The 26,925-nt window shown below is 43.6% G+C and overlaps 1 long non-coding RNA gene across 1 annotated transcript in view; it reads right to left on the reverse strand.

Moving 5' to 3' along the window:
- Positions 1-341: 341 nt before the first annotated feature.
- Positions 342-26,925, reverse strand: part of LOC308596684 — a 492,091-nt gene continuing 465,507 nt past the window's right edge. Inside the window, exon 3 of the long non-coding RNA XR_014012650.1 lies at positions 342-540. This is a non-coding gene — a long non-coding RNA (uncharacterized lncRNA). The remainder of the gene's footprint in view (positions 541-26,925) is intronic.

The raw sequence follows: 26,925 nt of genomic DNA on the forward strand, positions 1-26,925 counted from the left end.
AGGTACCACTCCAGCGGGAAGGTAAACGGTGTTTCTGTGCGCTGCTCTGGTTCGCCAGGAGTGGCTTATTCGTGCTGGTCACATGACCCAGAAGCTGTATGCTGTACGCCGACTCCCTCGGCCAATAAAGCGAGATGAGTGCCACTGTGGTGATCACACAGGGTCCCCGGACGTTTCATCATCTATTGATCCCTGTGCCACCACTTTATTTCTCACTGCCACCACCCAGGCCTTACCTGGTAAAATACTGAGTCCAGTCAGGGTTAAGTTGGAACATAAACTTCTGTTTATTTATTGCAGTTTAACAAGCGTCTGGTTTCATAAACGGTCTCAGTCAATTACAATCATCCAGATTGTATCCAGACCTATAACTTCTGCTACCTGCTCTCACTCACTAAACCACCTCTCAGATATTTACTTGTCTTCCTAGCTCCTAACTGTACCTGACTCAGCTTATTTTGCTACACTAACTCAACCTACCCACAGACTCTATCCTAATTCACTCCCACTGCAACCAACCACCCAACTCCCAACGAACTCCTGCCTTTGCCTCTCCCAGAGCTGGTTTTATAATCCCTCTGACTCCACCCCCTGGGTTCTGATTGGGTAACCTGTTTAAATATTTCACCTCCAGCACTCTCATATGTTAACGTCACAGCTGCAACCCCAGTCGTCTGCAACTGGACCTAATGGTCAGGGGTCCCTTTACCTTTAATATACAAATAGGTACTATTCTTTCTCTCCTTGTATGGGGGGATTATTGAAGTTTTCACAATACAATAAAAGAAACAAACTAATTTACAGGAAATAAAGAGAAGAAAGAAACTAAAGAAAGAAGAAACAGAAAGGGAAACTACAAGACCCTCCTTAATCAATATTTCTTATCTTTCATCCCCTACAGAGGAAGGTGTACCCTTCCAGATGTCCACTTGGTTCATCCCTCTCTTCTCACACTGTGAGATCTCCCCTTACCTGCCTCTCACACGGGGTCCAAACTGTCCTTCTCTTTGACACCTGGTGTCAAAAATGGTTATTTATGTATGCTACTACTGCGACCCATGATTTGTTAGTCCCAAAATGGAAAACAAGCAAGGTCCCAACCAAAGAAGAATGGCAACTTAAGTTGACAGAATATGCACAGCTTGCAGACTTAACATACAGAATAAGAGAACAAGAAAAGCATACGTTTAAAGAAGATTGGAAAACGTTTATTGAATATACAAGAAATAATTGTGTACAGCTGAAAACACTGGCAGCATTAAGATAAATTCAACAGTGTAAATAAGTTTTGATGGATGCAATAATGGAATACTGATTGGTATAGTTTTTGTAAAATATGCAGGGATTTATGATATGTAAAATGAACCATGGAAAGAGAAGAATGGAAGTCATTCATATCTTAAGGATGTAAAGTGAATATTTTAAAGTAAAACAGAAATATATGAGAACTACAAAGCTGAGAGCTAACCCCCCCCACATACAGTTCTTACCAAAGTACAATGAAAGAGAGTAATAATATAGGAATAATAATAAACTACCAAAGGAGATAAAAGTAAAGAGAGAAAAAATAAATAAATAAAAAGGACCTGCAGCTATCCATCTGTCAACTGTATATACAGTATTTCTTCAGAATAGTCAAATGTTCAATCTGGGTTATTCAATTTTCCCTCCCTTTCCTGGACCTTGTTTTCCCAGTCTTCAATCCAGTCGTCTCCAGATCATTTACTTCTTTCAGTGCAGAAAGTCTGAAGAAGATTCTCCAGTTATTACTTTTTGGCACCATTCTCAAGCATAGGAACACAAGGAGTTCCAAGTTGGACCTTTGCTCCGCCTTGCTTAGAATTGTCTACTACACTGATGAACAGCAACTTCTTCAGGGTTTTAGAGAGAGTCCTGCCTGAAGATGCCAGGGACTGGATCTGGATTTGCTGTTTGCAAAAACTCAACACAATAATGTAGATAACTTGAACGGAGTGATCGCTTCTCTAAGAGTGGCTTGGGAGTCAGTACATAGAAAGGATTCTAGATTCCAAAACAGCTGACAGAATTCTATTTTTTTAAATTTTTTTGATGGCAAGCCTAATTCACAGTAAGGGGGTGAACCCCAACTCTCTCTCCCCTTCTTATCAAATGTCACAATCACTGTATCTGAAAGGAGCGTGCCAGGTGGGTTGCTTAGATAGTGTGGAAGTGCTTTATCAGAAGACATCTGCAAATGGAGTAAAGAGAGATTCACACTTTCCATTTAAATCACATTTTAAGTGCATGACCCTCCCTAAAGAATCATGGGAGCTGTAGTTTCAGCCTTGCAGACAGTTTCTAGCATTCTTAACTAACTTCAGGTCCTATGATCCTTTGTGGGTAATGTCATGTACTTTAAATGTATTTTGTGGTCATGGATGATATCCAACGAAGGTGGAGTAGGCCCATTAAAATCAATGGTCTTCCTGGCAGAAATGACTGGCAGAATCTGAGACCAGGGAGAAGAAATGGTGGAAGAAGACTGGAAGAAATTTAAAGACTATCTACAGAAATACTGTAAAATTAATGAATGTTAAAATGATGTTGGACTGAAAATAAGTGGTTTTGGTAGTAAGGCTAATAAGAATATGTAAATATAGATAGTTATTTGGATGAAAATATATAGTTATAATAGGTTAAGATTATAGAGTAAAGTTAAATGAAAGAGGGTAAGGATTTGCTGAAAGGACTTTGTAAATGGGAATACAAAAGGGGAGGTGTGAGGAGCTCAAGGAAATAAGCAAATGAACTTAAAGATATTGAAAAATGGATTATTTCTTTTTAAGATATTTTTCTTTCTTTTTTCTCTTTTTTATTTTTCCAACTATCGGCTTTTTAGGTTTCTTTTTTCGTGTTAGTTGTTGTTCTTTTTTCTTTTTTTTTCTTTTTTGTATGTGTAATAGTTTGTTTAATTACTTTTAACTCTTTAAAAAAATTATGTTTTGTATGTTTTGTGTAAAATCTCAATAAATATTATAAAATAAATAAATAAATAAAATCAATGGTCTTCACTGATTTCAGGGGATCTTCTCTGAACATGACTAACGTTGGATGTCGTCCAATCAATATCATCAAGCCAAAATTAAAAACTCTTATAAAATCTCATTGGTTTTAGCTGGAGGGACTTAAGAATGTGGCTTTCCTTTCCAATTGAAATCAAGCACTCATTAATCCTTAACTTTGGTTGGATTGTGCTCTAAGTGGTTGCCTCGCTCATGGTGTCGGACTTGCATCTCCATCTTCTCTGACCAACAGTCTCTTTTCAGAGTGTCAGACTACTGAAGGCGCTTGTGATGACCCCATTCCTTTATGAGATTGCACTTCAGCTGAAAGTCCCAGCTGGAGAACCCTTCGTTGTTTAGTCGTGTCCGGCTCTTCATGACCCCATAGACCAGAGCACGCCAGGCCCTCCTGTCTTCCACTGCCTCCCGCAGTTTGGTCAAACTCATGCTGGTAGCTTCGCAAACACTGTCCAACCATCTCGTCCTCTGTCGTCCCCTTCTCCTTGTGCCCTCAGTCTTTCACAACATCAGGGTCTTTTCCAGGGAGTCTTCTCCAAATATTGGAGCCTCAGCTTCAAGATCTGTCCTTCCAGTGAGAACTCAGGACTGATTTCCTTCAGAATGGATAGGTTTGATCTTCTTGCAGTCCATGGGACTCTCAAGAGTCCTCTCCAGCACCATAATTCAAAAGCATCAATTCTTTGGCGATCAGCCTTCTTTAGACAACCTTCATCTTATGCCCCTGTAAATCGGAAAGGACATTTAGATCCAGCACTGTTAGATTCGTTTTGGAATGTGGTGTTTGGAACCCTAGTTAATAATTCCAGCCTGCTTAAGGCAATAGTCTGTCCTGTTGTTTGCATTTGCTAACATGATCAAGGCATGCTTGCTTCACTTATAACAGAAGCCTTGTCCAATATATAATTAGCAAAATCGGCAGCCCAAATGAGAAAATTTAAAAACGAAGCAGGATACATGAAACTTGATTTTTCAAAGATCAAGTGATAGTAATCTCAACATGTCCTGTACAATTTCAAAAAAAAACAGCATCACTGGAAAGCCTCAGAATTAATGCGCACATGGCTTCCGTGCTAAATGTGAAGACTCAGCAGAATGAATTGTCCCCATTTCTGTTGGCAACCTGTGCTAGTAAACTAAACAACCTTAATGGTTTGATTGAAATCAAGTGATCACGCTGTTCTAAATTATCTTATAGTGCCTATTGCCTTGTCCTGATTTCCAGGGGTGAACTAGCTGCGCTGTTTTATGGCATTTCTAATGTATGCTGGCATAGAGCTGGATAGGATGTTAGTGAGATTGCTCTGAAATAAGTGGTACCTGGACAGCAGCCAGGGGCTTTTCAAAAGAGTCTACTATGAGTGGTAAACGAAACATATTCCACCGAATAAAATGTCCGCTTGTTCATTGTCCCCGGCTCACCCATTTTGAAATAATACATTATTCACTTAGTTTCGCATTCAGCGACTTCCTTGTGGCCTCAAAAACTCTCTGTGTTCCTGAAATTCCACACATTAGATTCCTAATGAGAGCTTGATGAGTTGGAAGCCATTTCAAGGAGAGCTCTGAAATATACCTTCTTCTTCTTTTGCGATCACTCGTAGCTGAGTAAGATTTTCTTCCAAAACAGGGTTTTAGCAGTGAGTCCGTAAGTGACTGTGGAGGTCAATTTGGGATCCACACGGAATATTGTGCGCTATCCAGACCCAGTTAAGAATTTGAGTATGCAAGACATAGGAGACAGGAAGTTGTTGAGATTGGGGAAACTTCATAGGTTCGTAGGATTGTAGGGCATGGTGACGTCACATGGCCCCAGGCCCTCTCAGCCTGCTCCGCACTCAGATGCATTTGACACCTGTGTGGCTACAGACTCCTATGTATGTGTTGTTAAAAGGAAGCAGCATAGAATGTAAAATTGACCTGGGCCAGGACACCTTGGTTTCATCTTCAGTATTGTTTATTGGCAATAGATCTCTAGGGTTTCAGACCAAAGTCTTTTCTAGCTATACTTGGGGGTCTTCTTCTTTGGCAATCCCTCATAGCCGAGTAAGATTGTCTTCAATAAACATGGTTTTAACAGTGAGTCTGTAAGTAACTGTGGAGGCCAATTCTGGATCCACACGTCTTTCCACAGCAGGAACATAGGTTTCTGGGCGGGAGTTGATCACAGTGAGGGTTTGCCAAGTGTGCCTTCCTCTTAGTACGTGTCTCCCTTTTGTCCAGAGTTTGTGCCTCTTCAAAGCCCATGACGCCTTTGGTAAAGGCTGTTATCCAATTGGAGCCCTCGGAGGCCAGTGTTTCCCAGTTGTTGGTGTTTATACTACATTTTTAAAGATTTGCCTTGAGAGAGTCTTCAAACTTCTTTTGTTGACCACCAGCATTACGCTTTCCATTTTTAAGTTCAGAATAGACTAGTTGCTTTGGAAGACGATAATCAGGCATCCGCACAACATGTCCAGTCCAACGAAGTTGATGTTGAAGAATCATTGCTTCGACACTGCAGAGGGGTTGTTTTGTACTTGTTGGTGCAGCACTTTGGTTTTTTGGATGTTGAACGATAGGCCAAGCTTTCTGTAAACTCTGAAATATACCATGTACCATATGGTGCATGTCAGATATTTGCATGCTTAATCTTTGGGGATGTTACAAGCATCAACAAACTCTCTGGATGATATGTAAGGCACTGGTTCAGTTCTACAGCACTGGTGATCAGTGGTAACTCAGATGGGCACTAGACTACCTGGGTTTATATCAGTGGTGGCCAATGTGGTGCCTTCCAAATGAGTACTACTCCCATCACCCTCAGCTAGCATGGGAAAGGATGATGGGAGTTATAGTCCAAAACATCCATAGGGCCCCACATTGCCTATCCCCAGTTTAGATCATTGCTTCAAGACTACGTAAACTAGGTGGCCTTAAGGCAGTGTCTGCCCCTTAGCTTATCAGCTGTCAGGGACTGGGCAGAGGGGGAATGGTGGAGACCGCCTCCCCATCCAAGGAGGAGGAAGAGGAAGACAGTATAGATTTACAACAGTTGTTTGCAGGACGTCACAGCTCAGAGGCGGACGAGGGGGAAAGTTGGGAAATAATGGGAGAGGAGGAGGAGGAGGAGGAGGCAAAACTGGAGCATCATCTGGCTGACACATTTTCACTAGAAAGCATTCGAGACCCTCCATCTCCCATAACCTGGCAAGCCTTAAAAGTAGGAGAGCAAAGAGCTCAAAGACAGAGGGCATGTAGAAGCACCCGTAGAGGAGACAATGAGAATGGTGAATGAGAAAGTAGGAGAGATGGGAGGTGCAGATTCATTCGGGACAACACCATTATCCAAGAGGTTGGGTTCTATAGCCTCTCTCTGTAAATATTGAAATAAAAAAGGACGGCAAGAAACTTTTCTTTGTCTTTCTACTTTGCTGGGAAACCAGCTGGGAGCCACTGAAAGCATCACGACATCAGCTTTGTTGTGCAGATATTGCTTCTTGCAGTGGCTAACCAGATATCCACTAGCAGAGCATGAGTGGAATAGCCCTCTCCTGCCGCTGCTGTCCTGTGAATGGTATTCATAGTCTCTGATCCTGAATGTAATATACAGTGGTACCTTGGGTTACATACGCTTCAGGTTGCATACGCTTCAGGTTACAGACGCCGCTAACTCAGAAATATTACCTCGGGTTAAGAACTTTGCTTCAGGATGAGAACAGAAATCGTGCTCTGGCGGCACGGCAGCAGCAGGAGGCCCTATTAGCTAAAGTGGTGCTTCAGGTTAAGAACAGTTTCAGGTTAAGTATGGACCTCCGGAACTAATTAAGTACATAACCTGAGGTACTACCGTATTCTTTTGGGACGTGGGTGGCGCTGTGGGTAAAACCTCAGTGCCTAGGGCTTGCCGATCGCATGGTCAGCGGTTTGAATCCCTGCAGCGGGGTGAGCTCCCGCTTTCGGTCCCAGCTCCTGCCCACCTAGCAGTTCGAAAGCACCCTTAAGTGCAAGTAGATAAATAGGTACCACTTTATAGCGGGAAGGTAAACGGCGTTTCCGAGTGCTGTGCTGGTGCTGACTCACCAGAGCAGCTTCGTCATGCTGGTCATGTGACCCGGAAGTGTCTCTGGACAATGCTGGCCCCTGGCCTCTTAAGTGAGATGGGCGCACAACCCTAGAGTCGGACACGACTGGCCCGTATGGGCAGGGGTACCTTTACCTTTACCTTACCACCGTATTAGGGATGGGTGAATTTCAGTTTCTCCCAGTTTCTTCTTTTTCCAGTCTTCAGTTCCACTTTTCCACTTCACTTTGCATTTATTTTTTTTTAAATGGAAGAGTCCTTGTGAAAATTCACTAGCACTTGAGAGTGAATTTCTCCTACTATGGGCAGTTTTTAATGCAATTTTTTTATATACTTTTTTTTTGCAAAACAATTCCATGTATCAGAATGCATATTTGTTGCCAATTTGCATCCTCCATAATGACCTAGAGCTAATGTCGTTCTGGACATTGTGTGCCACATTTTGTGTCATTGCCACAAGAGAGAAAAAAAGGGGAGGGGAGTTTAAAAAAGTGGACTTTTCTTTCTTGGGGGATGAGATAAAGAACAAAATGGAGGAATTTTCTTAGGGAAATCAATGCTTTCCCAGAAATTTAAGCTCAGGTCCAGTCTTATGCTGACAAATTCTGCCAAAAAAAAAAAAAAAACCCCACCCCACCAAACTTTTGCATTTTGCCAACTTGACAGAATATCTTTTTGATTTCAAAATTCTAAAAACTAAGAATGCTAAACCATTTTCCAGCGCATTGGCTAGATCAGTCCTCAAGAAAGCTAGGAAAGAAAACTTGACACTCAAAACATGGTAGTTTGATTTGCTGGCAAATTCCTCATTTTGATTTGTTTCTGATTAAGACTGAATGGAGATCCAGAACCTTTGTTTAAAACCGTACACACACACACACACACACACACACACACACACACACACGCACTTTGTGCTACAGCAGATATTGCTGAGTTTCTTAATAACAAAGGAAATATGGCCAAGAACTATAATAATTTGCGATCTCATTGAACACCTCATTAAAAGCAGCTCCATTCTCTCCCCACATTGCTCTTAGGGGAGAGACGAAGGTGTGCATTAATCTTTTAATTAATAATTTAAAGGGAAAATGATTTCCTCCATGCATATGAGCTTTCTTTCAACAGGCGATCAATATGAAACACAGGGAATCAGTAAACATTGCAAAAGTAGTTGGCACAGCACGCTACACCTGTACTTGGAATTGGATGCACATTTGCCATGCAATTAAAATTAATTGCACTCTTGTCCAGGAGCTGATTTAAGAAGAACTTCTTTAGTCTGCCCGTAAGGGGATTTCCCAGCATGATGTACTTTGCCACATTTTTGTGTATGCCCGGAATCTGGATAGTGCTGAAGGCTAACGTCTTTTGTCAGAGGTTAGCATCCCCCGGAAAAAAAACCCAGTCTCTTACATAGTTTGCCATGCCTTGCAGAAAACAAAACAGGATGGTGACTGACTGCAAATTCCCATGTCGTTTCCAGTGATGCCCTTTCCCCAACTGAACTGTAACAAAACTTAACAAAAAATATGTTTAAGGGTGGCTTTTCTGCAGAACTTGCACTATCAGAAGTGCCATATAATGTTTGTTCAGTGTGGAAGTACAGTGGTACCTCGGGTTAAGAACTTAATTCATTCTGGAGGTCTGTTCTTAACCTGAAACTTCTTAATTGGAGGTACCACTTTAGCAAATGGGGCCCCTGGCTGCCGCCGCGCTGCTGCCACCGCGCGATTTCTGTTCTCATCCTGAAGCTAAGTTCTTAACCCGAGATACTATTTCTGGGTTAGCGGAGTCTGTAACCTGAAGCGTCTGTAACCTGAAGCGTCTGTAACCCGAGGTACCACTGTGTCTACATTGGAACTCCCTGCCCAGTGATATTAAGCAGGGACCTTTGTTATCTTGTTTTTACCACCTGCTCAAAACATCTTTGTTTAGGCAAGCCTCCCCAAATGAAGAGATGTGTCCTATATTTTTGCCAGGCATTTTTAATATAAAAACTCCTGTTGATTTTATTTATACTTTGAATTTTGCTTAGGCCAACTTGCCTTTAACACCTGATATGATCAGTGTTTCTAAAGCGTATTTCCTCTTTATTTTATGTAAACCACTTTTGATGATTAAACAGTATATGAATCCTGTTCAAAAATGACCAATAAATAGATGCTGCGTTCCATTACAAAATTCAGAGAAGTGCAAATTTCAAAGGACGGCCGTGTTTTGGTTTGCATATTATTTCGGAAAGTGCAAATTAGGTAAGATCACCTTTAAATGCAAACTGGGTCCAGTTTCTCCCCCATCCTTAATGCTGATGTCTAATTGCTCTTAGCTCTCCTTTAATTTACATTCCCATCTGTGGACTGCTGTAATAATAATAATAATAATAATAATAATAATAATAATAATAATAATAATAATAAAAAAATAAAAATAATAAAAATAATAAAAATAATAAAAATAATAAAAATAATAAAATAAATTTATACCCTCCCATCTGGCTGGGTTTTCTCCCCCAATTTGTACAAATTTCCTTTCTGATGGATGTCGTAGATTCAGAGACCTGGTTGGTTTTCTTCCAGATAGCCCCTAGCGGTGGATCTGGGTCCCCATTTCAACCAGAACAAGATTAAACTTGTTTTTGTTCTTCGTAAGCTCATTAGCATGCCATAAAGCAGAGGTGCACCGCTGATCCCTGCTGGAATACGCACACGTGCCTGTGAAAAGTTTGTGGCCTAAGAGCAGCTGTTGTTGTGGGGATTCTTTGTCTGGAGAAGCTGTGCTCTGAAAGTAACAGCTGTGTTTCCTATGGGGAACAAGGGCAAAAGAAAACATGTTTGCCTTTCTGCCTCATTCTGCTGAGTGCAACAGTGCCCCAGGTGGTTCATAAAAAGACTCTCTGGTGACCTAAAATGCAACTCCTCTCTGAGACAGTCTGCCCTGCTGCTGTTTCACACTTGTTTAAAGATGCCCAGTAAAGGGAGTGAATGTTTTTGAGGCAATGTTTTGGGGATGTAATAGATAAAGCGGGTGGTGGCGCTGTGGTCAAAACTTGGGGCTTGCCGATCAGAAGGTCGGCGGTTCACATCCCAGTGATGGGGTGAGCTCCCGTTGTTCGGTCCCTGCTCCTGCCAACCTAGCAGTTCGAAAGCATGTCAAAGTGCAAGTAAATAAATAGGTACCACTCTGGCGGGAAGGTAAACGGCGTTTCTGTGCACTGCTCTGGTTTTGCCAGAAGTGGCTTAGTCATGCTGGCCACATGACCCGGAAAAACTGTCTGCGGACAAACGTCGGCTCCCTTGGCCAGTAAAGCGAGATGAATGCCACAACCCCAGAGTCGTTCATGACTGGACTTAACTGTCAGGGGTCCTTTACATTTTTCTTATTTAATAGATAAAGCAGCAAGTCTTAACTGACCAAGGAAGAACATTATGTCCGTGTTTTTGATTTTTCAGTGTCTACTGTAATTTAATGTGAACGAGACGGCAAAGCCCTGCAAGTGAAGCCCTACCAGTTTGGGTAACATTTACAAATTATTTATGGAAGGCACCCTGAATGCCTTGCCTACCGCGTTCTTAAAATATTACTCCGCTATTCTTTGTCTGAGCGGTAGGAGGGAGATGGTCTTCCCTCTAAATGATCTATTGCAATTCATGGAACCAAGGATGAAAAAGGAGAGGCAGAAAAAGGACAGTCTAAAATGATTCTTTAACTAGTTCTTTCAAATTGCGCTATATGGATGCCCTTTTAGGGCTCCCCGGGGGGGTGGCCGGTAAGCACATACCAGAAATAAACGGCCGACCTCGAGAAGGAAATTCTTCCCCGTGAACTTCCTCGGGTTATGGGTTTATGACTGTAACGAGTTGTGGAAATCAATCTTCTGTAATCTCTGCCCTTTCTACTTTTACTCAAAGGGCTACCTTCATGCCTATAAATAATCCATCGGTGGTTCTGATTGAAGATAAAAAGAGTTGGCATGCAAAAGGGGAGGGGGGTAGAAAATGGTTGTTTGAGGTGAGATGGTGGTTTTGTACTGTGTTCTCCGGTTATGTATACAGGAGTAAATGTACAAGCCCCAGAAAAAATTGGACTCGTCTTATTGACTGACTTCCGGTTGAGTCTTCCCGAAAGCGTGCTAAAATTGATAGTGCTTGCAAGACGGGACTTTCGGGAGAATCAGGAATCCCAAGGTATATCGATTTCTTAAATCTAGCAGAAGAGGCATATGCTGGAAGGCAATGAACCAGTTACTGAGACTGCACGAAAGAATAAAGAGAAGCCCATATGCACATTCAGTTCGAACTTCTAAGGGTGTATAGTAAGGAAACCGCAACAGCACACAAATCTTTTACCTCACACTAAGTCCACACCCACACCTTACATTTAAAACACTGTTAGCGTATTGGCCTGAATATAAGCCGCACTCCCACTCCCCCAAATTCTGACTGTGAAAAGTTAAAGTGCGGCTTAAATTTATGACCTTACAAAAATTCCCTATTACGATATCGCAGCTGAAACAGACATCCGGTAAAACAGAACGGGTGTGAGAGCCTGCAGAATTTTAAGGGAGTGGCTTATATTCAGGTATTCTCTCTCCCCCCCCCGAATTTTAAAGGTGTGGCTTATATTCGGGTGTGGCTTATATTCGGGCCAATATGGTATATCACTTTAACAGTCATGACTTCCCTCAAGGAATCCTGAGAACGGTTGTTCGTGAAGGGGGTGTTAAGAAACCCCTCTTCCCCTCACAGAGTGATTGAACAAGCAATCCCTCTTGCCAGGGAACTTTTGGAATTGTAGCTCTGTGAAGGGAATAAATCTTAGCACCCTTCACAAAACTGCAGTTCCCAGCAGGGGCGCTGACTTGGGTCCCAGATTATGGGTGCCCACTGGTGCGCGGTTTAACGTGACATCATGTGGTGCAGTGGCGGCTGGGGACCCGGGAAGTCACATCTAAGGCCCCCATGAGGCCCCAAACACCACTGTTGTGGCCCCGCAAGGCATCCACTATACCTGAAGGAGCGTCTCCACCCCCATCGTTCTGCCCGGACACTGAGATCCAGCACCGAGGGCCTTCTGGCAGTTCCCTCATTGCGAGAAGCCAAGTTACAGGGAACCAGGCAGAGGGCCTTCTCGGTAGTGGCACCCGCCCTGTGGAATGCCCTCCCACCAGATGTCAAAGAGAACAACTACCACCAGACTTTTAGAAGACATCTGAAGGCAGCCCTGTTTAGGGAAACTTTTAAGGTTTAATAGGTTATTGTATTTTAGTGTCTTGTTGGAAGCCGCCTAGAGTGGCTGGGGAAACCCAGCCAGATGGGCGTGGTATAAATAAAAAGTTGTTGTTGTTGTTGTTGTTGTTGTTGTTGTTGTTGTTGTTGTTATTATTATTATTATTATTATTATTATTATTATTATTATTATTATTATTATTATTATCAGACAGGACACCCACTGCTTTGGGAGGCACTGGAAGCCACACTAGAGGCCTCGCGATAGGTGCTCGGGCCCCCAGGGTCTCCTATGGTTGGCACCAGTGGTTCCCAAGACTGTTTGTGGGAAGCTATGGCAATTAAAGTGATACGTGACTAAATGTGAAGTGTGGATGTGAGCCAAGTTTTCACCCTTCAAATGTTCACACCAAGAAAGGATCCCGGGGCACAGGTGAGGCACATCTCTCTTAACAGCTCATTTATCTCCTTGATAGCACAATGTCCACCGTGGCTCTGAATGTTTTTGCGTTGAATAAGAAGTTAGGAACTCTGCTTTCTGAGCGTAATGTATCTCTCTTCTCCCACGTCCCCCCCACTGGTAGTTCTACCCAGCGAAGGTCAAGGCAATCTATAAAAAATGGAATGCTTATTTGACTTGCAGTTCAGCAGGCCTAAACAAATCAGTTTTGACGGCACGGGTTGCATCCTTTCAGGACCATTGCCTCCCAAATGGAAAAAGAGCCCTGAGATATACGTGGGGTGGGAAAGAAGGGGAGGAGAAATAGAAATGATATTTTTTATTTTAAAAATGCAGAGCTTCACAGCAAAGGAGCCTGAGAGAAAACATAACACCGAATTGTTTGCAACGTTATTGCTATGAGGGAAGGCCCAAATCTCCATAGTGTGACTACTAAGAAAATGAACATAAATTGTATTCTGAACTTTGTTAAGAAGCACACACACACACACACCGCCACCGACAACAAAATCCCAAGCACCCTTAAACACGAAGAGTGAAGATAACAATGGTACTCAGTTTTCCCCTGAGGCGCTAATGTGGCTTCCTGCAAAATATATAATTGGATATGTCATCTTTTTAGGGTGGCAGCACTAGTGCCACCTTTTGAATGCTATTGTGTTTGGTCAGCCATGGGCGGTAAGTCCCATGTTATGAGGGTGGTCTTTCTTTCCCGATTGCATTCCTTAGCCTGAACAGCTTGAAAAGTGTCAGAGTTCCCTGGCTCATTATTTCTACGAAACTGGCATAGCAGCCGCGTCCTCGGAGCTGAATAGAGCATTCCTGGGAGAATCCGACATCGTTTCCCACCTACATTTAGAGAGTTTGGGAGCCAGCCTCTGTCTGTTCTCAGAGACTCCAGCGAAAGTTAGGGGTGCATTCCTGCGACATTTCAGTCAGTAGTTAGATAACACTTCTAAGCTGCCTTATACCTAGCCAAGCCAATGCATTTTTATAGGCTATCGGGCTGTTAATTGAAATTTCAGTCAATCCGGATTATAAGTCTGTTCATTTAATGTTATCAGTGCCTTGCTTTATGTAACAGGCTTGGGCGTCTTGATGATTGTTGTGTTGTTGTTTATTATAATACAGCCTCTCTTGTGACAAAGGTAAAGCTAAAGGGACCCCTGATCGTTAGGTCCAGTAGCGGATGACTCTGGGGTTGCGGGGCTCATCTCGCTTTATTGGCCGAGGGAGCCGGTGTACAGCTTCTGGGTCATGACTAAGCCACTTCTGGCGAACCAGAGCAGCACACAGAAACACTGTTTACCTTCCGCTTGAGCGGTACCTATTTATCTACTTGCACTGGTGTGCTTTTGAACTGCTAGGTTGGCAGGAGCTGGGACCGAGCAACAGGAGCTCACCCCATCGCGGGGATTTGAACCGCCAACCTTCTGATCGGCAAGCCCTAGGATCTGTGGTTTAGACCACAGCGCCACCCGCACTCTTGTGACATACAATGAGTTAATAAAGACACCTTTGGGGGGAAAGTGATTGAGAGGGTTATGCCACAAGAACTGCAAGTACTCTCAGATGAAACCGATTATCTTGGCCCATACTGATCTAGGTTCAGGCCTGGCTATGGAACAGAATTGCATTTTAAAGCATTTCAATTCCCGCCTCCGTTTTATTGTTTTGTTGCAAACCACTTTGAGGAGGGTGTTGTTTTACAAACAAGCAGCAAATAAATTCACCTCAGCGTTCACTAGACCTAAACATGAATAAATCGCATCGTCCCAGCTTTGTTATTTTCCTGTGTGTGCCCCCCCTCACACTTTAACCACATTGGATGTTTAAAAGAGCAATAGATTGTAACAGAGTGTATTACAGCAATAGGGCCTTGGAGAGTGATCTCGTTCTGAAGTTTTTGTAAAATCACATCGCCGTCTATTATAATGATAGTTAAAACCAGAGAGAGCGCTCTAATAAATCTCTACTCGTGCATCTGGGATTGTGGTTAATGCTTAATGAGGGGAAGATAGAGAGGCAGGATTTAGTGTTTCTGAAGGAATGTTCCGAGAATTGCAACCATATAAATGCAGAGGGTGGAATAGCCAGGCAGTTAATTCCCATATTGCATCACACGATCAAAAAATAAAATAAAATAAAATACTGACAAGATGAGAAACAGTAAAAGAAAAGAAAAGCGTAAAGTCCTCTGGCAGCGTTAAAATATTGCAGGACATTTCAAGGTTATTAAAACAAATTCCATTCACGTCACTAAAGCTGTTTCAAAATATTCAAGTCAGCAAGAAGCTTCTTCAATGTTTTACAACCCCGGTCGTCTTTCCCCCTTTATTCCTGCGCTTCAGTACTTGAATTTAGTAGATGGGGAGAGGTGGTGGTGAAAGCATTTTCTTCTGTGGCTAACCCGAATTTGTTAATCAAGAATAAACCGAAAAGAAGGTAAAATGAAAGGCAATCTTTCATATCATATAGAACAATGAGATTATGATGCAACAAAAGCATTCAAAGCTTTGAGTGGCATTATATATGTCAAGCAGGAAAGACAAGGCAAAGTAATCATGATTTAGGTTCATCCCTCCCTCCTTGGCATTCGGTCCTAGGAATGCTTTATTACTCACATAACTTCACTTTGATTAAGAATTTTTAGCTCATTCCCCTTGTCCTTTTAAGCAATACAAAGAGCACACCCCTGTTCTGGGTGATGGTCTACAGAATTATTATTTTTTTAAAGTATAAGGTAAAGGTAAAGGGACCCCTGACCATTAGGTCCAGTTGCTGATGACTCTGGGGTTGCGGCGCTCATCTAGCTTTATTGGCCGAGGGAGCCGGCGTACAGCTTCCGGGTTAAGTGGCCAGCATGACTAAGCCGCTTCTGGCGAACCAGAGCAGCGCACAAAAACACTGTTTACCTTCCCGCCGGAGTGGTATCTATTTATCTACTTGCACTTTGATGTGTTTCGAACTGCTAGGTTGGCAGGAGCTGGGACTGAGCAACGGGAGCTCACCCCGTTGTGGGGATTCAAACTGCCAGCCTTCTGATTAGCAAGTCCTAGGCTCTGTGGTTTAACCCACAGTGCCACTCACGTCCCAGTAACTGGGTAAAGGTAAAGGGACCCCTAACTGTTAGGTCCAGTCGCAGACGACTCTGGGGTTGTGGCGCTCATCTCGCTTTACTGACCGAGGGAGCCGGCGTACAGCTTCTGGGTCATGTGGCCAGCATGACTAAGCCGCTTCTGGTGAACCAGAGCAATGCAGGAAACGCCGTTTACCTTCCCGCCGGAGCGGTACCTATTTATCTGCTTGCACTGTGACGTGCTTTCAAACTGCTAGGTTGGCAGAAGCTGGACTGAGCAACAGGAGCTCACCGCGTCGCCAACCTTCTCATCGGCAAGCCCTAGGCTCTGTGGTTTAACCCACAGCACCACCCACGTCCCTTTTTAAAGTATACTTGCATCCAAAAACAAAACAAAACAATTTTGCAGTATGGTGGCTGTCAAGGCTCATTGCGTGGCAGCCTAAAATACACCCAGAGCCAAGCGGTGAAGAGAGCACCTTTATCAATGAATGACCAAATTGTGTTTTGAAATCTTTAGAAAACCAAACTCCCAAACACTGACATGCCCATGTAATCAGTGCAAATCAAATTGTGGTCAAATTGTCAAACTGTTCTCAAGAAAAGGAGACTCATAAGTACTTTTGGTTGGTGAGAGTCACTTTTTTCTTTTTAAAAAAAATGTTTTCATTGCAAAAATAAAGAAGAAAAGAAAAAAGAAGAAAAGAAAAAAGAAAAGGGAGAGAAAAAGAAAGTAAGAAAGTGTGAAAAATGCAATGCAATGACATAATACAATAAATATCCAGTTACATTTCTATACATGTTTTTGTTGCTGCTGTTGCTTAAATTCATATACCACCCTATACCTGCATTAATAATAATAATAATAATAATAATAATAATAATAATAATAATAATAATATCACTGATTAAAGGAGATCCTATCTTTATTAAATATCAATCTTTTGGCCACAGTTAGGGAACATAGAATCCATTTTCATTGTCCAGTTGTCAACTTCCATACAATAGGTATAACACTGAAAATAATATTTTGAAAATTCAGCTTTTTCTGCACAATCATATTTATATAGCCCAGCACTTTCTCACAAAACTTAGTGAGTATAAGGCACCACAAATACATTTCCTAAACAGAGAGCTCATCTTTTGGAAATATGTTCCGGCTATAAAAAAATTGAGAGTCATTTATTAGGATCAAAAAACGTTGCATATCAAGTGTTAGGAGGATATCACTACTGTTGGGCCTGAATGGTACAAAGTAGATGATCAGATTAAGTAGGGTATTTATTTGTCTCTGAAAGGTTATGTGAGGACAAATGGATGGCTTTGTTTTCTTCTGCAAATAAGTAAATAAGTCCTGCTTTCATAGACATCAGATAAAATTCTCTCAATCTTCCTATCAGTGGTGGTTGGTTTACTTATTTTTTTAAAAATAATAAAACTGAGAGCTGACAAACCTATTTGCCACTTTGGGTCTCCCCCCGTTTTCTTTATTCTACCTCATGAAATGCTAATTTGGGCTATCACTGATTTTCTACCATGCATAATATTTATTTATTGAATGTATATTCCTCCCTATACTCAGGGCGGCTCACAGAACAAAACCAGAACACAAAACCACAAAATATATAACCAAAATAAAAGCAGCAACCCAATATTCCCCCAAACCCCCACATTTTAAAAGGGCATAGGATGTCAATCAAGTCAACCAAAGGCCTGGTTAAAAAGGAATGGTTTTGCCTGGTGTCTTAAGGTTTATAATGAAGGTGCCAGGTGAACTTTCCTAGGGAGAGCATTCCACAGATGGGGAGCCACTGCAGAGAAGGCCCCGTTCTCATGTTGCCACCCTCCGGTCCTCTTGAGGAGGAGGCACATGAAGAAGGGCCTCAGAAGGTCATCTCAGGGTCCAGGTAGGTTCATATGAAAAGAGGTAGTCCTTGAGGTATTGCGGTACTGAGCCGTTTAATGCTTTATAGGCCAAAACCAGCACTTGGAATTGGGCCCGGAAACTAATTGGTAGCCAGTGCAGTCGGACCAGGATCAGTGTAATATGCTCAAACCATCTTGCTCTGGTGAACAACCTGGCCGCTGAATTCTGCACCAGCTGAAGTTTCTGAACCGTCTTCAGAGGCAGCCCTACGTATGACGCATTGCACTAATCTAACCTTGAGGTTACCAGAGCATAGACAACAGTAGTTAGGCTATCCCTGTTCAGATAGGGGCGTAGCTGGGCCACCAGTCGAAGCTGATGGAAGGCACTCCAGGCCACTGAGGCCACCTAAGCCTCAAGCGACAGCAAAGAAGAGGAAGAAGAAGAAGAAGAAGAAGAGGAAGAAGAAGAAGAGGAGGAGGAGGAGTTTGGATTTGATATCCCGCTTTATCACTACTTGAAGGAGTCTCAAAGTGGCTAGCATTCTCCTTTCCCTTCCTCCACCACAACAAACACTCTGTGAGGTGAGTGAAGCTGAGAGACTTCAGAGAAGTGTGACTGGCCCAAGGTCACCCAGCAGCTGCATGTGGAGGAGCGGGGAAGCGAACCCGGTTCACCAGATTACGAGTCTACCGCTCTTAACCACTACACCACACCGGCTCTCAGGAGTCTCAGGATGCAGAGTACCCCCAAGCTACGAACCGGCTCCTTCCAAGGAAGTGTAACCCCACCAAGAGCAGCTGATCTCCTACCCATCTGGTCTAGGGAACCACCCACTAATAGTGCCTTAGTCTTATCTGATACTGAGATAAGACTTGGATTTGGGAAAAATAAATGAACCATAAAGGTAAAGGGACCCCTGACCATTAGGTCCAGTTGTGACCGACTCTGGGGTTGCAGTGCTCATCTCGCTTTATTGGCTGAGGGAGCTGGCGTACAGCTTTCGGGTCATGTGGCCAGGATGACTAAGCCGCTTCTGGCGAACCAGAGCAGCGCACAGAACCGCCGTTTACCTTCCCGCTGGAGTGGTACCTATTTATCTACTTGCACTTTGACGTGCTTTCAAACTGCTAGGTTGGTAGGAGTTCGAACTGCTAGGTTGGCAGGGCTAGGTTGAACCATACACCCCACTATTTTTGTACGGGTTTTCTCATTCCACTAGGGCAGGCTTCCTCAACCTCGACCCTCCAGATGTTTTTGGCCTACAACTCCCATGATCCCTAGCTAGCAGGACCAGTGGTCAGGGATGATGGGAATTGTAGTCTCAAAACAGGGCCGAGGTTGAGGACTGGGGTATATGTGTGCGAAAACCTGATCCTAGGCACTTAGTGCCTTTCCTGTAACTCGATGTGGTGAGGAATTATCAGAATGGAGGAGAGCTATTGAATTACTGTGGACCCCTGACCCCCTCCCCAAATTATGTCAGAACGAATCGCCTGGGCTATTACTGGGAACCTGCCACTCTGTTTTGAGCTGCCTCCATGTGGTGAGCCATTAGAACTGCAGGTTGGTGTGATCACCAAATGACTTATATCTGTGGAATACAAGCTCATTTACATTGCATTATTGCAAACAGTATGCTTAACAATTTACAGTAGCTTGGACAACAGCCCGGATTGGAAGATTGGAATGGAGTCAGGGAAAGCTGCGCTGGCAAATAGACATTTGAAAATATGCTGTTGTTTAGTCATTTAGTCATGTCCGACTCTTTGTGACCCCATGGACCAGAGCACGCCAGGCACTCCTGTCTTCCACTGCCTCCCGCAGTTTGGTCAAACTCATGCTGGTAGCCTCGAGAAAATTATCCAACCATCTCGTCCTCTGTCGTCCCCTTCTCCTTGTGCCCTCTATCCTTCCCAACATCAGGGTCTTTTCCAGGGAGTCTTCTCTTCACATGAGGTGGCCAAAGTATTGGAGTCTCAGCTTCAGGATCTGTTGAAAATATATATATACACAAATAAAGCTGTATTCGACGGATATATGATTTCTGACATGACTGAGAATCATAGAACCAGGGATGGAGAACTTTAAAGCATTAAGATCAAAAGGCGGAAAATACGAAAACAACGAGAAGAGACAGGAATGAAGATTTGGAGATATGCTTCAGGGGTCCAGACGATGGGGAGCCCGGAAAAATTAATAATTACAATTTGGATTATAATTGGTCGTTTTTTAAATTTTAGCTTATTATTTTTAATTGGATTATGATTCAGATATGTGATTGGCTGTTTTTTATTGGAAAAGCAATAAAAATGATTTTTTAAAAAAGGACTGCATGTTGGTGCATCTTCCTGGGTAGGTGAAATCTCAGGTTCCAAACAGCAATGTTCACCAAGGCTGGCCATTGGGACCCCCCAGCACCCTAGGGAGAAAGGGTTATAAAGTCATTCCTGTGGGGGCTGCGACTTTGCCTGAACCCTCAGTTCTGATTCTCTGACTCAGCCCCTGCCTCCTGTCTCCCATGGCCCAGCCTTAACGCAAAATGACCCCGCGCATGTAACCTGAAATATACTCGGAGTCGAGTGTGGATTTCATGCTCTTTATTCAGCTCATGGTAGTGAGGAATGAAGTTCCCCCAAAGTATCTGCTTTATTACATTATTTACACAATGGGCCGCACGTGATTGGCTAATTCCGGGGTTCTCCTGTAGGCCAATCAGGTTGCGGATTCACTTCCACCTGGAGCTGGATTGGGTGGCTCCTGCGGACCAATCAGACTGCTGCATTGTTCTAGGACCAATCAGACTGCTGCATTCTGGACCCTATTGTTCTAGGACCAATCAGACTGCTGCATTCTGAATCCTATTGTTCTAGGACCAATCAGACTGCTGCATTCTGAATCCTATTGTTCTAGGACCAGACTGCTGCCTTTTGGATCCTACTCAACTCAGTACATAACATAACCGTTCTGCATAATTTGGCACAGGATTCATATTATTGGTATACAGCTGGAACGATCCTGGCAGAGACTGCCCCGAATAACAATGCGAACAGCACCTGAGCTTATGTAGTTGTCTGTGACGCAGGAAACACCCGTCTCCTGTCCTTAGAGCTGATTTTTAAAAACATTTTTCATGAAATGTGCTCAAATCTTTCTACTCTTTGCCCCGAGAGACTTGACTCGTCGACATAAGCATTTCCATCAACGACAAGATCACAGAGCATTTTTAATGTTAAACTGGATAGAAAGGTGGATATTACTGCTTAAAGGGGGAGACCATTAGTATTTCCGAGGGTTCCCACATATTCATCACGACTCTGATACAGATCAGTATTAATAATGGGAGCAGCCAGACACAATCCATTTGTTCGATGTTCTTTCTACCTCGTTCTCTGTGCTCCGACTGCCTTCTCTCGTCTCCCCCCCCACTACTCCGCGCCTCCAGACACTGCCTGCTCTGGTCTCCAGACAGAAAAGCCAGACAAGGCCATTCATCAACACAGCTATAATCTGTCTGATTTTATTAGCTTTTGAATTTTATCACCAAAACGTATGCGGGATGGGGGGGGGAGGATGTAAAAGCAGGCATCATACAATACTTCCATACCTATGTATCCCCCTCTGTGTTGCAGCCCGGAATGAGGCCAAAATAACACAGGAAACAACGATCAGAAAATTTCCATATTTCCCCTGCTTCTGTCCGATTTATGTGCTTCATTCTCATCTGTGATGTATCCTGTGGAAAAGTGCAGAACTGTTGTTAGCAGAATTCTCTGGCATGCATTTTGATTTTCAATTCCATAACTTTTTAAAATGTGGGTTTCTTGCGTTTCCTTTAGCAGGAAACAAAATCCAACTCATTTTCTTTTGTTTCAGGAGGTAAAAGAGTTTGTTTTAAGGAGTGTGTGTTTGTGTGTGTGCAGGTTTCTTCAGAAGTAAAAAGCCGCTGTTTTTCCACTGAAAACTCATGTCCTCGTAAGTACACCAGCTCATAGCTACTCATTAAGAAGCAGGCATGTCAGAGAATTCTGCCGTAACTGGGTGCAAATATGGAAATTCTCACTGTTTCAGTGTTTGGGGATGAAATTCCTCGAAGTGAATGCAATCCACATTTGTTCATAGTGGGTTATTTAGAAATAAAATAAAAAACCTGCAAGATTATACATAATTAATGTTGGATTTTTTGACATGACACTTTGTTTGACGTTCTGTTATCATGATGCTCAGTAGAGGTTTAGAACCCTGCAGGGAGCTGGCTAATTGATAGGCCATTAGTTGCTTCGTTTACTTTGAAAGAAAACACACAGGGATGTGAATAATGCAAGGTATTTGTTTTCAGGGCTGGGCACAGCCTTCGCCCCCCACCTGATCCGGACCCCCAGATGACCCCTGATCTGACTCGGGCCAACCCAGGGAACACCTGACTCATATCCATCCCCGAATCAATTTGAGGGGTGCTGCTAATGCTTAACCCTAGCTAACATATGGTTGAGAGGAGGGTTGGGGAAGGAGATGTTGGTGCTGACCTTTAAAGCCCTAAACAGCCTCGGCCCAGTATACCTGAAGGAGCATCTCCACCCCCATCGTTTTGCCCGGACACTGAGGTCCAGCGCCGAGGGCCTTCTGGTGGTTCCCTCGCTGCGAGAAGCAAAGCTACAGGGAACCAGGCAGAGGGCCTTCTCGGTAGTGGCGCCCGCCCTGTGGAACGCCCTCCCACCAGATGTCAAAGAGAAGAACAACTACCAGACTTTTAGAGGACATCTGAAGGCAGCCCTGTTTAGGGAAGCTTTTAATGTTTGCCGGACTATTGTATTTTACTATTTTGTTGGAAGCCGCCCAGAGTGGCTGGGGAAGCCCAGCCAGATGGGCAGGGTATAAATAATAAATTATTATTATATTATTATTATTTCCCTGCCCAACCGCTCTGCAGAGAGCAGGAGGGTCAATCCTGATGGGTGCTGTTTTGCTAGCACATTCCCTATGGGGCAAGGCAGATACCTGCATCCTGCAGGACTGAATCCCCTACTCACCATGACCCACCCTACTGGGCAGGGCTGACCCACCCATGAGGAACGCATAATACATTCTGCATTTGTACAAAATCCATCTTTTAGTGTGGCACCACCCAGACTTTGGAACTCCCAGCCTATTGCATACCCCGCAAGTGTCCTGGAAAAACAGGGACAACCTGTTTTTTATCATGAGAGAATGGCAGCCATTTTGTTTGTTGTGATCTGGTGAGATTTCACAATGCAGTTTTCCCATAAAAAAGCATATTTTTGGGGGGCCATGATCTCGCATGATGCTCCAAAATGCTCACTTTTTTGCACTGTGCCCCCCAAAACTCTATGGGGGACATGACATGAAATCACGGGAGATCACAGCAGCCAAAATGGCCACTGTGCTCTCACAATAAAAAAATGGGAAGATGGCTTCTGGGAAAATGGTGGCATGAATTTGGCCTCAAAGTGCTGAAGGGTATGCGATTGCCATCATGCAAATACCTTCACTGTGCTATGTTTGTTGCTTGTAAGAACATTTTCATTGAGGCACAACAATCCAAATGTGTAGATCTTTGTTCCCTACTTGTACCTGATGTCTACATTCACTTATCCCTTCTTCCCATTTTGTGGTTTGCCTCCACTGTCAAAATTTATTAGGCCAGCCCTGTACAGTGGTACCTCAGTTTTCGAACATAATCCATTCCAGAAGACCGTTCGACTTCCGAAACGTTCAAAAACGGAGGCGCAAAGGGCGGTTTGCAATTTCAATGGAGAAAATTGAAAAAACCTCAGCGGAAGCTGCTAGACTTCTGAGGCACGTTCGAAAATGGAAGCAACTACTTCTGGCTTTCCATAGTTCGAAAACCGAAATGTTCGGCTTCCAAGATGCTCGAAAAACGAAACATTCAGCTTCTGAGACACTTGAAAACCAAGGTACCACTGTACCACTGTGTGCATTGCCAGTGTGTTCCTGAAGCCAGTAGATTGTATTCTCCACTCACCAGCCCGTAAATGGAGGGTTCAATCCTTTTCAGTTTTACTGCATGTTTCTGTCCGCCTATGGGAACCAGAGTTCATAGGCAAAGCTCCTTCTTCCTACCTTGTGCCTTGTTCCCTGACAGCTGCAGATCACTCCAGGAGGCCTGACCTGACCTGGGCAATCCATGGCAGTCTCCACCCAATTCAGCTGAAGAAATTCGCTTTGGTTTGCATTGTAATGCACATTTCCTGAAACAATACATGAACCAAACCGCAGCTCTTCTTTACAGTTCTGTAAATTGTGCGATGCAGATTTCTGACCACAAAGTGTGTAGAGGAATTCAGCCATTTCAGAAAATTTATATACCACTGGATTGTAAAAAAAAGGAAAAAAATCAAGGTGGTTTACAAATATTAAGAACGATGTAAAATCTGTAAAAATAATTTCAAAAATCAATGATAAGCTAAAAATAATATTAAAATACATGCATTCAGAAACCCTTATTTTAAAAAAAAAAGATTATAAATTTCATTGCCAACCAGCCAGGTGTTTGCATGCATTAAATATCACTATTAGAAACCGGCCTTGGACATATCTTCTGAGCTGTCAAATTCTTATCTGTGAAATAATCTCTCTTGCAAGTTGTAACTTCTTAATATTTACACAAACAACTGGGAAGAATGTAAGGGGCCTAAGGATAAATGGATGGATCTTTTACACAGCTGCGCTTAAGAAACACATGCAGGAAAAGATAAATGCTCACACATCCCACATATTTACTGGGCACATACAAATGATTAATAATAATAAAAAAGGACAAGGGTGACATTTCTAGAAAAATGGGATGGTATTGGCCCACTGGAATGATGATTTCCAGAGAGGAGCAGTTTCTGCATGGAAAGCTTTAAATTCCCCATTTATAAGGGCTTGCTGTGCTTTTCTGCAATGATTGGCATCCTAACCAACCCACATGCTTCAAGACACGGTCTTTGGCCACGTCAAATTTGTGTCTGGAATATATCTCAGCTAAAGGGAACTTCTTCCTTTTCCAGTCCCAGAACTGCATTCCCCTTTGGACGATGTTTCAGGGGCCTCATATTGGCAATGGATGTGGTTAAGAGGGGAAGGTTGGTATTGCTAGAGGGAGAAATGGACTGGACAAGTGAGGCAAGTCTTACTTTTGTGCAGTAGGCAACATGCCAGCCACACAAAAGTCTGTCTGTTTGCATTGCATAGTAAAGAAAGTATAATCCAGAATGCGGCATTAAGACCGGTGACTGGCCACCGAGGCCACATAACACCGGTCCTGAAAGACCTACGTTTGCTCCCAGTACATTTCTGAGCACAAGTCAAATTGTTGGTGTTGATCTGTAAAGCCCTGAACGGTCTCAGCCCAATATAACCGAAGGAGCGTCTCCACCGTCATCATTCAGCCCGGACACTGAGGTCCAGCTCCGAGGGCCTTCTGGTGGTTCCCTCGCTGCAAGAAGTGAGGTTACAGGGAACCAGGCAGAGGGCCTTTTGGGTAGCGGTGCCCACCCCGTGGAACACCCTCCCACCAAATGTCAAGGAAATAAACAACTATCTGACTTTCAGAGGACATCTGAAGGCAGCCCTGTTTAGGGAAGTTTTTAATGTTTGAAGTTTTATTCTGTTTTTAGGGCTCTGTTGGGAGCCACCCAGAGTGGCTGGGAAAACCCAGCCAGAAAGGTTGGCTATAAATATTATTATTATTATTATTATTATTATTATTATTATTATTATTATTATCTGATGTGTAGAAGATCTTTCCTATTCTACTTAATTCAAGAAGCTTCTGGAAGCTTCTCTGTGTGACAGAAACTTCATGATGATTGGGTTATTCCTTCTGAGTACAAGTGGTTTAAACTGGTTCTGTTATCTCTTTCTGTCAAGGTCATGCTGATTGTGGTTCGAGGACCCGACCCCGAAGTGAAATGAAGACACAAGGACACGTGATATAAGGTTGATGGGCTAGAAAAGGCCACAACTTTATTGATTACAGCAATGAAAAGGTCTTGGCTTAGGCATTGGATCGAAACAAGTGGGTTATTCACCAGTAGGTGGAGCCTGTTGATGCTAATCCAACTATAGGCTCACCCCTGCTGTCACCGAGGGTCGTGCCATGGCCTCCCGCCAAGCAGGCATCGGACGGAATACACGACCCCCAGATTCCTTTAACGGAATACCCCTAAAAATTGAAGGCATAGGCGATGGCCACACCTAGCACTTCGACACACCACAACACATTATTCCAATGCCTAACCTACCCACCAATACCACAAAAGTTGTGACGATTGCTACGAGGTAGGCGAAAAAACCAAAAAGCCTAGTGCCAAATGGAAAAACTCCTACCAGGCCCCCCGGGCAACCAGGGCGACCAACCTAAGGTCCATAGCAAGGCCAATGACCTAAGCCCTAACTAAAAGGGAGTGGAGGGTGGGTGACTCGCGACGGGGCGACGACGAGGAATGAGGCCAGGGAGAGGCTGGCGCTGCAGCAAAAGGCTGCTGAACACGCCCCCTCCGCGGCACCTGGTTGGGTGGCCACCGGGGGGGGCGTGAGCGCCAGCCAGGTGAGCTGGAGGCAGGGGGCCACGCCCTCTGCTGGGCGGTGCTCGGGCTCCCGACCACAACCCCTCCCCTCTCTTTCAGGGAGGAGAGTCTCTATAATAGTGAGGCCAGAAGAAGCCTGGCGTTCTCTTGCTATCTCTTTTCTTTCTGGTATGGTATTCTGTATGCTTAGTGTTAAGGTTTAGCCTTATTATAAGATATTGTAAGTTTAAGTCTGTTGCAACTGGATTTCTCATGCACAGTGCCAATCCTGAATGTATTGGATTTGCGACCATTAGGCTCATTTGCCTTCAGTAGCAGTAAAGCTCCGCTGAATGAAATACAATTGCCTCTCGTCTATTTCTTGGGAAGCCTGCAACGAGTTCAAGTTGTTACTCTGCTAACTATACATTGGAATCTACTGTGGATCAATATTGAGTAGAATTTCAATGACAAAGTCTCTTCATTCTCCATCCAGGCAGACATGAGGCAGTATCAAACACATATATTATAGCCAGACACAAACCACTCAAGGAGGGTGCAGAACAGGACTAGGTGAGGCGTGTAGCCTGGAGATAGGGGTGTGACCTAGAGATGGGCATGTTTTGGGAGGAGTCCTGAGGGCCTGAAAGACA

This window comes from Podarcis bocagei, assembly GCF_964188305.1.
Source record: "Podarcis bocagei genome assembly, chromosome: 10".
Lineage (NCBI taxonomy): Eukaryota > Metazoa > Chordata > Lepidosauria > Squamata > Lacertidae > Podarcis > Podarcis bocagei.